Here is a 14,401-nt window from a genome sequence, read left to right as displayed (position 1 = left end):
AATCAAAACATTAAAAGTAAATGTTGCCATTCGTGTGTAAAGATGACCCTTCTGAGCCTTTATCCATGGGGTCTGAACTCTGAGTTTGTTTTCTCAGGACTACAGTTTATAAATTTGCTCTGGTCTATCCTACATTGGTTGTCCAGCATTTTTGTAATCATGATGAGATGATTAACTGTGCTTCAAGGTGTCATAGGTAACAGTTATGGTACAGAGGAGAGCCTGTGACCTAGCTTGTGCAGGGACAGCTAAATTGATGTATTGCCACCCAAGGTAATAACACCTTACTATGTTACCCTGAGTTAAGGAAGGACAGTGATAATGTTTGCCCAATAAATCATGAACACATCCATCACTCAATATATATGAAGAACGAAGATTATTATAGTACTCTAGGAATAAGTGTTTAAACTAAAATGCTTAGAATCAAGTAAAAGAGACTGGAATAGTGTAAGTGAAACAAAGGAGAACTTGTAATACATATACTCGGATGGCCTGCAGAGATTCTAATACTGGCCACAGTTAAAGAAATGAGAAAAGACCGGGGTTGGTGTAATGAAGGAAGCTTCACAAAGGCAGTACAACCCGAATGTCAAAATTGAGGATAGAGCTTATTCCAATGTAAGGGAGTAAGAAGAGTCAACATGTTTTACTGTGAAAACAACTGTTTTGTTTTTCTGATTATTTGCTTCCTTGGGAGGCTCCAGCCCATTCTAGGGGAGTGTACTTCACTTCACACACCCTACCCACAGGGACAGAATGCAAATATTTTCCCTCACCTCAGGGGAGTGTTAGAGAATACTCTCCTGGAAAGGAAACTAATTTATTTGGTTGCTAATTATTTTGGCTCTGGTTTTAATGAGCCATCCACTGTAAAAGATAAAGAGGATAATAATGCCTTTTCTTTCTTCGTTTTTTGGTAAAGTGATTAAAAGGATATGGTCAAGTACCTTGTAGTAATTAAGATCATGGGCTCTGGTGGTAGACTATCTGTGTTTGTATCCCTGATTATTAGATGTGTGACCTTAGGCAAATTGCTTTTCCTCTCTATGCCTGAGAGTCCTCATCCATAAAATAAGAATAATAATAGTACCTATCTCAAAGGGTTGTAATGAGGATTGAAACAGTGGTTATTATTATTGTTACTATTATTATTTATTGTTACATTATAATGTCCTGGAAACCTGGAAAGATATGGGGGGTATGGTAGGTGACATGGACAGATGGGAACACAAAAACTTGCAAATGATTTCAGAGAAACTGGCTAGGCCAGTGGTTGGCAAACTCATTAGTCAACAGAGCCAAATATCAACAGTACAACGATTGAAATTTCTTTTGAGAGCCAAATTTTTTAAACTTAAAGTTCTTCTAACGCCACTTCTTCAAAATAGACTCGCCCAGGCCGTGGTATTTTGTGGAAGAGCCACACTCAAGGGGCCAAAGAGCCGCATGTGGCTCATGAGCCGCGGTTTGCCGACCACTGGGCTAGGCAATGTGTGTGTGTGTGTGTGTGTGTGTGTGTGTGTGTGTGTGTGTTCATGCACGCGTGCGCGTGCGCGCACACACACGGGGAGGAGAGGCAGGGGATGAGGCAGAGTGCTGTTTGTATAGTGCTTGTTGAATAAACTAGAGAGGACTCCATGAAGAAAATTGTTTTTATACCCAAACAATCAGATTTTCCCCTGTAGCCAGCTACTGTCCCTAGTGAAGAATTTACTTTGCCTGAACCCAGGACCCGGCCAGTTGATCCTGCAACATCCAGAGGAAAGAATATTATCAAGTCTGCTGTTTCTATGAGTGTTTTATCAATTGATGGTCCAACAGAAGCAAGGGCCATTAATGCTACAGGGATTTGGTTTGGCTCCATCAAATTAACCTGGTGTAGACAAATATGAACCCTGCAAAACAAATAAGTGAACAGACATTAAGACCTGTAATACCTGCCTCAGAAGACGGTCTTCGGGCACAAAAGTGTTGGTGTTGGAGGACTTCCTCTAAACCTGTATATCTAGGATGCCTGAATTGGACTTAGCTGAATAGTGTTTAGTGAGACCTCCTGTTACAAACAGCAGAATCTTGAAATCGCTGAAGGCCCCCCCCTTTTAAAGAACTACTTGTTCCATAGAAGAAGCTCCTCAGAGTGGAGCCACTCCGGGTGGAACCACACAGTGTAGTCCATGGACCAGCAGCTTCAGTATCCCCTGGGAGCTTGTGAGACACACAGCATCTCAGATTTCATTCCAGACTTACTAAATCAGACACTCCCTTTACAGGGTCCCAGGAGACTCGTGTGCACGTTGAAGTATGCAAGCTCTGCTCCATGCACTCAATGGGTCACCCACCTTCTCCGGGTGCCTAACTCATTACCCCGGAGTCACAAAGCATTGTGAGAGACTCTGGTTGATCACTTCCCCAAATTCCAGGAAAACTGTCCCCAGAAGGCAGAGATAATGATAAGAAGCATAAAAGTTACAAATAAAATCCCTTCTTTGAATTAGCAATTAAAGAAGGATCTGAAGAAATGTAATTCTTCATTTTGAGACCTCAGAGGTCACCGAGGGAAAGATACCGCTGAAATGCACCATAACACAGATATCTTAGAAATGTAGATCAAAGGTGAGCATCATCAAAGTGTTTGTGGGCTCAAAGGCAAATAGACATCAGTTATGGAATACAAGAGTTGTGTTGAGAAGGTTTTTGCCCCTCTGTGTGCCTATAAGAGGAAGAGTGCTGCTTGCGCCTTTGAACCTTAGAGACCTTCCCATTTGGGTGGAGGGTGTGACATTTTACTTTGAGCTACAGGTTGCATTCTGTGCAGATCCTCAAGCATCAAGGTCAGGCCCTGTTCAGAATAACTGAATGCTAATTGACTTGCTGGGTATTAATGTGCATTATCTTGTTTACACCAATGTTCTGCTGGCAGTTTGCAAACCACTCTCTCTCTGGCAGGCTCTGACATGGATTTGAAATTTGTTTCAGTTTTATAGGAATTTGTTCATCTCTAGCTATGCTAGAGGGTGAGAGAAATTAGAGTGGGGGGGGGGGGTCCTCTCCTCTGCACACTTCCATATCATGAATGATCACCACAATTGACAGTCGATTATGGAGCCTGCATTTACCTCCAGGTAAGAAACAGAATGGCTATATAATTATGCTAACACTTTCCAGGGAGATTTTTTTATTGTTGTTCTTTAGCTTTGCCAAATGTATACAGACTCCTACAGGCTGGTGCACTCATAAAGACCAGGCAAGGTGACCTCAGTGATTTGTGTGGCTACCCTTTGCCATGTTCCATTTCTCAATGCAGTGGGCAGCCTTCCAAATACACAGCAGCTCTCTGTGCAGTAATCACTCTGACTTCCACTGAAACTCCAAGCAGGAGCTGTTTGGTTTCCCTACACCTTGCTCTGCCTTCGAGAGCTAGAATCCCAATGTTGTTTATGTTGCTTGCCATTAACTGGCTGTGTGACCTTGGGCAAGTCACTGTGCTTCAAGTTCCTTATCTATAAAATTAAGGGGTTGTGTTTTTTAGCTATAGACTTTCCTTTGCTTTTTCCTTTGGTTCTTGGAAGCAATATGGTTGCCAGCACCAAGGCTGCTGGTCTTGGATCTGAAGTCTGGAGGAAGCAGCAGTGCTGTGTGAGAACTGGCCTGGCCTTAGAGACTTTGTGTGGAGTCCCGGTCTGCCTCTGACTTGGTGTGCGTCTGACCTTTGGCATTTCTCTTGAATCTTCAGTGTCTTCACCTGTAAAATGGAGATAAATATCCTGTCTTGCCTGCCCTGCAGGGCTCTGAGGAAAGTGTGCACTGCATTTGGGAAAGTGCTGTCCAGTGCAGAAATTACCAGGTTTGTCTGATCAGTCCTTTTAACCAGGGAGATGACATCAAGCTGGTCCCAAACCCTGAGTGGCCTCAGTTGGCCACAGCTTAGTGCTCAGCTCAGGCTACATAGCAGGACCCTGGCCGCCCTCAACACCATCCAATCAGAATTTCTGGGGGATGGTGTCAGGCTCATGAGATAGATGTGCAGCCAGACTTGAGAACCACCGATCTGAGGACAAGGAAAAAATACCACTCTTCTTGATCTCAAACCTTGGTATTCATTGTAAATGACAGGATGACTCTTCTCACATCTGATGCCTGAGGTGTAGTGTGGACAAGATAGATTCTGCGGGGAACTGTCCTCCTATAGCCTTCTTGTTAAGCTTGACAAATATACCTTTTAGTTTTGATTCATGGTTTCCTTCACCATATATTAAACGGGAGAAATCTCTGACACTACTATTGGAAATGAACTTCCTGAGAACTGTATATCTTTTGGAAACTAGGCAAGGTTCAACTTGAGCTACATTTAGCTCTCTCTAAGCCCTCTTTTAAGTGTTAAACTGGGCACAATTGAACTTGATCTTTTGCCCTTTGGAGCACAGCAGTTGTAGAGGGTGAGAAAAAAAAGGAGAAGAGGAAGTAGAGAGGAGTATCACCAATAAGTTTCTGCTCAGATGATTTTGTTATCAGTTAGAGTGTGTTTGGAACTGACACTAGCTGAGTTCTGTGCTTAAGGAACAAGCTGTGGGGTGAGTACCTAGGTTTATGCAAGTTGTTTCACAAGCCACCACAGTTTAGGGTTAGTCTTTCCCTTCACTGCTCTTCTGAACAATTTCCACCATGTCTGGGACGAAACTCAAGCTAGATATTTCAGAGGTACAGTCCAAGGCAGGTGCCATTAAGAACCTCAGAGAGGGGGCCCAGGGTGGAGGGATGGGGAAAAAAATAACCCTGCACAAAATGTACGATTCAAAATTAAAGGAGCAAAGCAAATTCCTAGGAGGTGGACTTTTTATTTATTTCATTTTAGTTTGTCAGTGGAATGAGATAAGAACATCTGTCTCTTGCTAAATAGGAGCCACGTTCTTTCAGGTAAGAATGATAATGCTAGGGTAACGCATTTCTGCAAACTTGCCTTAATCTATTTCTGGGGTAATGGACTTTCACACTGGCCTCAAGTGCCACTGTTAATAGCTTCTTGCTTCTCCCAGCAGAAATGCACTAGAGCTGTTTTCAGATGTATGTTCACTTTGAGAAAAAGAACAACAGACCCTTCTCTGAAAGAAAGGGGGAAAAAAGATTAAACCCTTTCCTTAATCTAGCAGAAATGACGAAATTACCTCAGTGCACGCTTCTATTGGTATAAACAACAGTATGAGGAGAAAAGCTAGTTTCTTCATGACTGAAAAATATTTAGAGCAGGGAACGTGGTCTCCAACTCCTCTACATTTCCCTGCTTACTTTCATACTGTGAGCTTTGGACTCCAGGGAGAAAGTCTAAAAATACTGGAGCCTATTTGTTCCAAAGCAGGTAACAAAGATGGAAGGGGCCTGCTTTTGCCTCAAAGGGAACAAAAGAAATATAAAATCTTAATGTTTTCATTTTTAAGCTCTAAATCAAAGTCAAAACTTGGACTACTATTCTTTATTTTTATTTTTAATAGGCAATGTGGAGAGATTGTAACACAAATTCAAATGGCACAGAAGAAAAATACATCAAAAAGTTAGTCTCCCTTTCAACACTACCCACCAGCATGCCAGTCCTCCTTCCCCACCTCTGATGCCAGTTCCTTGTGGTTCCTTCCAGAGATATTCTCTGCATATTGATGTGCATGTGTGTGTGTGTGTGTGTGTGTGCGCGCGCGCCTGTCCATGCACATTCAGAGGGCTATCTCTCCCTTCATGCAAAATAAATAGCTCATTCTACACACAGTCTTCTATCCCTTGCTTTTTTCACTTAAAAAGATGTCCTAGAGGTAATTTTATATCAGGACATAGAGATGATTGTTCATGTTTATAGCTGTATAGAAGTCCACTGAGGCATGTGTCATCATTTACTTAACCAGCTGCCAATTGATGGGAATTTAGGCTCTTTTAATTCACTTACCACTACAATGTTAGAATGAATCATCTCATCTTTTACAAGTGTAAAATAGTTTGGAATCAAGCTGCTATAATGTAACTTGATTCTCACATCTCTTTTGTGGTTGCAAATTTCTCCCAGGCCCAGCAGAAAACTTCAGCAGACTTAATTGTATTTTGTTTTTGCAATATTACCTGTAGGTCAGAGTGCAGTGCTGATTTCTGGGTTTGGGATTTCCTTCTGGTTTAGTTTAGCTGTTATCAACCTCACCAGAAGACAAGATTGGAGCTGTGTTTCCACCCACACACTGGATCAGTTACTGAGCAGATATGAGCCTTTCTGCTACCATTGTAAGGTCACAAAAGTCACCTTAACAGCCCGAGGAAATCAGTTTCAACTATGGTCAAGGTACCACCTCTGACTCAGGGCTTTCTGAGTGTATAGACCTTCTGCCTCTGCGTGATAAGGCCATACACATGTATGCACCCCACATTCAGGGCTCCCTAGGGCTCTGGTTTTCCAAACTCCGAACAAATACCAACTGGGATACATTTAGGATGAGACTGAAGTCTCTGGAAATAGTAAACCTTTACACTTTTATCTTTTAAATAAGAAGCATATTTGAGGGATGAGTAAATAAGGATCTAGTCATGTAGGGATGGGGAGGTAATCTTTCCATTTATCAGATGGAGGTCCATTCTAGGATAACAAGGTTGTCTTTGAAAGCTGAAAGCCTCCAGTTAGAATTGCTAGAGAAAATTTGTTATTTGATAAAGGAAAAAGAAACAATATTGGGAAGGGTGGCATACAGGACTAAGGTAGTGAAAAACAACAACAAAAACAAAAACAAAAACAAAACACAGGTTGAAAGTTAGAAGATCCATACTTTCATTCAAGAACCGCATGAACTTAGTTATAACCAAGTCAGAAAGCCCGTCAAACCTAAGTTAAAAAGAAAATGTATTTGCTATGTGGGTTTGTCTTGATTTAGATATTTAAGAAGCATCACTGTACCGAGTCTTCAACTTTCAAGCTTGTGTCTCCTCTGGGTTGGCTCCAAATGATGGTACAGTGGCTGCCAGCAGCTTCTATCTTGAATCCTCCTGGGCTCAAGACTGGCAAACAGAAAAGCTCTTTTTCCTCTAAGAGTTCAAGCAAAAGTCCTGCATGGGCAAGGGTGAAAAGTCAGAGTGCTCTTAAAATGAATGGGGGGATGGCTACCTGGTTTCCCCAATTCATAAATGTCCCAATAGCCTCTCACTAGTTATATGGCTTGGACTCACTTAATTTCTTATTGTTTTGTTTTCTTTGTCAAGTGTGGTTACACTTGATCATCTTTGTGGCTTCCTGCGGTTCTAACCTAATTTCCTCTCTTCCTCTCATCCTTTGCTTTTCTCATTTATTGAACATTTGCACTAGACATGCATTTTGTTTGTATTTCTGTTTATATTTTAATAGGTATAGAAACAGATATGTGTTTTAAAGTAAAAATAATCAAATAGAGATGAGTATGAAGAGCAATAGGAACACAGAAGAGGGAGCAAACAATTCACTACTGTGACCATAACTTTGAATCCAGTTTGAAATTTGACCAGACTGACAAGTCTGTGGTTGAATACATGGAATGGAAATGTGAAGCTGGAATTCCTGACAAGGAGAAAAGTGCAGTGGCAAATTCACCAACATTTACCTATGAATGTAGTAGAATCATCTACTATTCTGATAGTACCCAAATAGGGTTAAAGACAATATGGAGACAGATAAGAAGGCATTAGCCAAATATTTAAAGAGCGGACAAGCATGGTTGCTGAGCAAGTATCAAAGAACTTAGTTAGAAAATAAACACTGAAGGATAATTAGATAATTATTTCTATAAGATATTGTCAAGAAACCAAAGAAATCCAATTTAAAACAAACTAAACCACACCTCCACCATCACCACCAGAAAGCACATGGTGATTTATAGTACACAACTCAATGAAGTTAGAAATCAGTCGACCAAGAGATTGTATTTTTTTCTAAAATCTTGAAACATAGGAGAGTCACCCTTGTGATGGGTTGTGTGTTTATACCTGAAGTCAGAGAAATGAACTAGAAGATCTCTTAAGGCCCTAGGTCCTCACATTTTAATATTTTGTGTTACCTCAATGGCTTTTCTATAGGGAATTTACCCCTAATGAAAAATTGCTACTGTGTAATAGTTGATGCTGATTAGGAGTTAAATATGCTGGTCCAGGAAACTGTTTTAAAGCATACAAAGAGAATTCCCTTCTCTCTAAATTCCAGGGGAAAATAACAACCAGAATTATTAGAAAAAAATAACACTTATATTCTCCTTGATCATATTCTTCTTGAGGATGCCAACAGGCACCACAGCCATGATCCTTGCAAGGATAGCAACAGCTGGAACAGGAAAGAGTTAACCAGGGAAGAAAGAAAGGGCTTTCCTACCCTACCTTCCCTTTCTAATCCAGTTCTTTTCTAAATTAAATTTTAAGAGTATGTACATATATTCACATTTCTAGGAAGAGTTAATTCCAATCATTTAGAAATAAGAGACTGGCTCACTTCACCCCTTAAAGTTCCTTCCAGGACTACTATGATTCTGTAACAATGCCTTAGGCATTAAATAGTGTCAAAACTAAATATGTGTTTTTGGTTCTAACTCAAAAAGGGAAAACAAGGCTTCAAAGAGAAGAAAAAGAGAGGGGTGAGAGTGAAATGAAGTCTTTCCCATTCAGTGTTTACTGTTCACAGGAATACAAATATTTAGCATTGTTTTGACTTTTACACTGACGATGAATGTCAGTTTACTGCAAAGATGTGAATTAATTCTTGAACTAAACTCTAAAACTCAAATTTTCAACACGTATTAGGAAGAACAAGCTGTGCTAGGTAGTGTGGAGAATATGAAGACATAGTCACCACCTCAGGGGGCTTCCACACTAATGGGAGATAAGATTTAGATGGATGCAGGCATAATACACTACGAGACTTCCAAGGGAAGAAAAATCTGCCAGGGAAAATTCTAAGGATGAAGTAAATTTTGAAATGGACCCTGAATCGAGGGTAGATTTTCTGGCAAGAAAAGAGGTGAGTGGAGAGGAATAGCATGAGCAAAGGGACAAGGTAGGCTAGCACAAGGGGAAACAGGTATATCAATTTGATTGGAAGAGTCAGTTATATATGAGGGGGGTGACTTACCAGGAACTTCAGTAGTAGGAGTGGTATAGCAAAAAGCTGCATACAAATTCTGACTTATCTTTGGGGAAGAGGGGACTGACCTGTCTGGAAGTATGGACAGACCGTTGTGCTGAGCCCTTCCTGCTAGACCATCATTCTGTATTGTAGTAGGAAGGAAATGGAGCTGGAAGGACTATGAGGAGATAAGTGGGGAAGAGAGAAAGAAGAAAATATTCTAGTCCCATCTGGGTTCTTATGTTTGAGGCATATTCTAATAATTGTCTGAGTTTGGTCTTTTAAATTGTTTTCTTCCTCCAGATCAAACTCCTAGTCATGATCCCAGCTTTAGCTCCCATTCCTCTCCTATGTGGTAGGAACACTGACCTTCTGTTGAGCATAATCCTTGGCAGGTACTTTGACTTGAGGTCCCTGATTCTGAAACCAACCCATGTAAAGTGAATATTATTATCTCCATTTTATAACCAAGCCAAATGGAGCTCACCAAATTAAGCACCTGTCCCCAAATAATATGGGCACTAAGGGTCAGAGCCAGGTTGTTGCATTCTAATCCAACATTGTGCTTTTTTATTTTTTTTAATTTACAGGGCCTTAATTTAAAAATTTCCTTGTAATCTTCATAAGACTGAACTTGTCATGCAGTGATTTTCTAAAAGGGAAGTTGTTTTAGGTGAACTTCATTTAATAAATATCAAATTTAAACATTTTTATTTACAGCAGAAATAGCAAGGTAGGCTGATCAGTCACTATAAAACTTACCATGTGGCCCTAACCGGTTTGGCTCAGTGGGCAGAGTGTCGGCCTGTGGACTGAAGGGTCCCAGGTTTGATTCCGGTCAAGGTCATGTACCTTGGTTGTGAGCACATTCCCAGTAGGGGGTGTGCAGGAGGCAGCTGATCGATGTTTCTCTCTCATCGATGTTTCTAACTTTCTATCCCTCTCCCTTCCTCTCTATAAAAAAATCAATAAAATATATTAAAAAATAAAATAAAACTTACCATGTGATTCTATTAAGTAGCCAATCAATAGAATATATATTAACTTATATAGATAGATGGGTGGATAGATAGATAACTTTTGGATGATTGAGACATATTCATATTATAAAAAATCATTGCTAAGAAAGATAAATAGTACATGTTCATAATAAAAGTTACATTTTCAATTTGTTTAAAGAAAAGGTGAGTGAGCCATCTTTGAATTGGATACTGCAGACCTACAAGCTGACATATGACTGAAACCACATGAGAAATCCCAAATAAGAAGCCTAGTCCTTACTTGATTTCTGACAAAAAGAAACAGATAATAAAATGACTTTTTCATTTAAAGCTACATGCTCTGTCCTGAGGATACCAACCACCCTGTCCTGGCTAAATTGGCTCACAAAGTGCCCATCTTGTTAATGTTAGAGGTTATTTTTAAACTCAGCAACAACGGTTTCCACTCACCCAGTTGGATCTATCTACAGCCACTGCTGAGCATCCAACTGGCCAGCAGCAGGCCAACACTGAGCCCCTGATGCAGCACTGTTCCCAGGGGAAACACTCAGCTGATTACACAGGACCATTCCCATCAGGGAAGAGACAGCACGTTGTTCTCATTGGAATAGACATTAGTCTGGGTACTGATTTGCTTTCCCTGCCAGAACCACCATTCATAGCCTTAAGGCATGTCTTATTCACTGTCATGGTGTATTAGCTTTGAATGTTGCATAACAAATTACCACAAACTTATTGACTTAAAACAACACACATTTATTATCTCAGTTTCCATGGGTCAAGATTGTGAGCATTGCTTATCTTGGTTCTCTGCTGTCTCACCAAGGCTGCAAAGAGCTGATAGGCTGTGTTCTCATTTGGAAGCTTCCAAACTCATTTGGATTATTATTGGCTGTCATCTGGAGAATGATCTCAAGTCCTAGAGGTCCCATTCAGTGCCTTACCATGTGATCCACTCCATAGGCAGCTCAAAAATGGCTATTTACTTTTCAAGGCCAGCAGGAGAATCTTCCTTTCCGGTTTGTTAAGATGAAATCTTATATAATGGAATATAATTCTGAGAGTAACATCCCATGGCCATTGTCATATCTGGCAAAGTACTTTTTGCCATGTAAGGTAACATAGTTATAGATTGCGATGGAGATTAGGATGTGGACATATTTGGGCAGCTATTATTCTACCTACCACAGGAAATTCTAGGAGGCAGGAGCCCTGGATGAGCTAAACATCTTACCATGAAGAGAACAGGTTCCACAACAAAGAATTGTCTGGCACAAATGTCAGTAATGTTGAGGTTAAGAAACCCTGGTTTAGGGTGATTTGTTTGATAGCATTATTGAGGCATTAGTTGAGTAACACTGATAATAATACTGATTCCCTAAAATTCTCAAAGTCTTTTAAAAAAAATATTTTAATTGATGTTTTAGAGAGAGAGGAAGGAAGAGAGAGAGAAACATTGATGTGAGAGTGAAACATTGATAGGCCGCCTCCTGCAAGTCCCCAACCCTCAAAGTCTTAATGAAATTGAAGGAAAAGCAAAGAGCTAAAAGCCATTAGATTTGGTTTTAAATCTAAGATTTGTTATATATTAAATATTTGGAGTGTGAAAAATCTGCCCCTAAATCTCAGTTTAGTCATTTATAAAATGGAAACAATTATACACTAGCTTATAAAGTTGCTCCAAGGCTTAAGATAACTTATATATGTAAGAGATCTTTGTAAAGAGGTATATAAAACTAAGACATTTTAAAAATTATTAGTATAACTGGAATTCTATTTTTATAAAAATTACATTAGAATAATATATTGAAGGACATATAAAAACAGGTATAAATATTTGCCACCAGATTTTATAGATTTCTTTAACTGGCCTATTACAATTTGACACAGAAATGAATATAATATTGTAAAAAAAAATAGTCACTGATTTTTTTAAATATATTTCATTGATTTTTTACAGAGAGGAAGGGAGAGGGACAGAGAGTTAGAAACATCGATGAGAGAGTAACATCGATCAGCTGCCTCCTACACACCCCCCACTGGGAATATGCCCGCAACCAAGGTACATGACCTTGACCGGAATCGAACCTGGGACCCTTCAGTCTGCAGGCCAACGCTCCATTTACTGAGCCAAACCGGCCAGGGCTGATTTTTTAAATTAGAATAAAAATGCTACAGTAAAATATAGGCAATATTTATCTATATATTATTTTGCATTTTTCTTTAATCCTATCTAATAAAAGAGTAATATGCAAATTGACCATCACTCCAACAGACAAGATGGCCACCCCCATGTGGACACAAGATGGCCGGCACAAGATGGCCAGCAGGGGAGGGCAGTTGTGGGCGATCAGGCCAGCAGGGGAGAGCAGTTGGGGGTGATCAGGTCTGCAGGGGAGGGCAGTTGGGAGAACCAGGCCAGCAGGGGAGGGCAGTTGGCAGTTACCAGGCCTGCAGGAGAGGACAGTTAGGGGTGACCAGGCCTGCAGGGGAGGACAGTTAGGGGCGACCAGGCTGGCAAGGGAGGGCAGTTGGGTGCAACCAAGCCAATAGGGGAAGGCAGTTAGGGGTGACCAGGCTGGCAATGGAGGACAGTTGGGGGTGACCGTGCCAGCAGGGGAGCAGTTAGGTCTCGATGAGGCTGGCAGGGAACTGGTTAGGGGGTGATCAGGCTGGCAGGCAGAAGCAGTTAGAGGCAATCAGGAAGGCAGGCAGGCGAGCAGTTGGGAGCCAGCAGTCCTGGATTGTGAGAGGGATGTCTGACTGCCTGTTTAGGCCCGACTGGGATCGGGCCTAAAAGGGCAATCGGACATCCTTCAAGGTGTCCCAGATTGGAGAGGGTGCAGGCTGGGCTGAGGGATACCCCCTGCCCCATGCATGAATTTCATGCACCAGGCCTCTAGTTATATATAATTAAAAATCAGTGATATTTTTACTAAGAAGGATGGGTTCTCTCAAATTTTTAACCTTTATTTTCTTTCACTTGGTAATATTAGTTTTGATCACAATAAAAATGTAATATAATGGAAAAGAAAAATCTGATTATGAGAAATTGAATAGAATACACTGGTGAATTCATAGGTTCCAAGACAGCTTGTAAAAGAGCAGAGCAGTTAAGGAAGGCGAGACTGCAGACTGTAGAATGTGTGCTTTTGTGATGGGAGGTGGCATTAAGTCAAAGGCACACAGGAGTCACTGGAATTTAGCAGTTCAGGCCTCAATCCTGGCTGCTTTCATTCAGGCTCCTTTCCTGTGTTACCAGCACTAGGATGACCACAAGACTCACACAGACAAAGTAACTATTAATCAAGAGCAAATCCACTTGTGCTATAGAAGCTTCATCTTGGAGAATGTGGTTTGAAGAGAAGTTTAGGAAAGGTTATAGAGCTTAAAAGGATATTATTTTAAAGGGTGAAGCCATTTAGGTCTTATGTTAAATAAGGCTGTTCTCAGCCTACACACTTAGGAACTTCTTGTGTACTTGTAAACCTCATTGTGTCTCCCGCTGACTTGATTGTCTCTTTAGTGAAACAACCTACCCTAACTAACACAAGCACCATGTTTCTAGAACCTGGGTGTTTCATGGAGAGTACCTGTGAGTTGGCATTTCCATTCTGTGCTACAGCATGTGCAGACCTTGGCCCACCATTCCAAATTTCTAAAATTTGTAGAAGGCAAGTGTATTCTCAAAGTGACTCCTTTGGAAATGAGGCAATATACATAGATAGATGCCCGCCTCTCCCCCAGGTAATGGAAAATACACAGTCTTTTTAAAAATTAATCTTTATTGTTGAGATTGTTAAAGAGGTCCCTCTTTTTCCCCCCATAGCTCCCCTCCACCTGGTTCCCACCCCACCCCAGGCCCTCGCCACCCTATTGTCTGTGTCCATAGGTGATGCATATACACATATAAGATCTTTGTCTAATCTCTTTCTGCACCCCCCTGACATCCCACTCCCTTTGAGAATCTTCAGTCTGTTCCATTTCCATGCTCCTGATTCTATTACATTCACCAGTTTATTCTGTTCATCAGATTTTTTATTCATTTGATTTTTATTTTTTTATTTATTTTTTTTTATTTTTTTATTTTTAAATATATTTTATTAATTTTTTACAGAGAGGAAGAGAGAGGAGAGGGATAGAAAGCTAGAAACATCGATGAGAGAGAAACATCGATCAGCTGCCTCCTGCACACCCCCTACTGGGGATGTGCCCACAACCAAGGTACGTGCCCTTGACCGGAATCGAACCTGGGACCTTTCAGTCCGCAGGCTGACGCTCTATCCACTGAGCC

This window comes from Plecotus auritus (genome assembly GCF_963455305.1).
Source record: "Plecotus auritus genome assembly, chromosome: 7".
NCBI lineage: Eukaryota > Metazoa > Chordata > Mammalia > Chiroptera > Vespertilionidae > Plecotus > Plecotus auritus.
Note: the sequence above shows the minus strand (reverse complement) of the source record.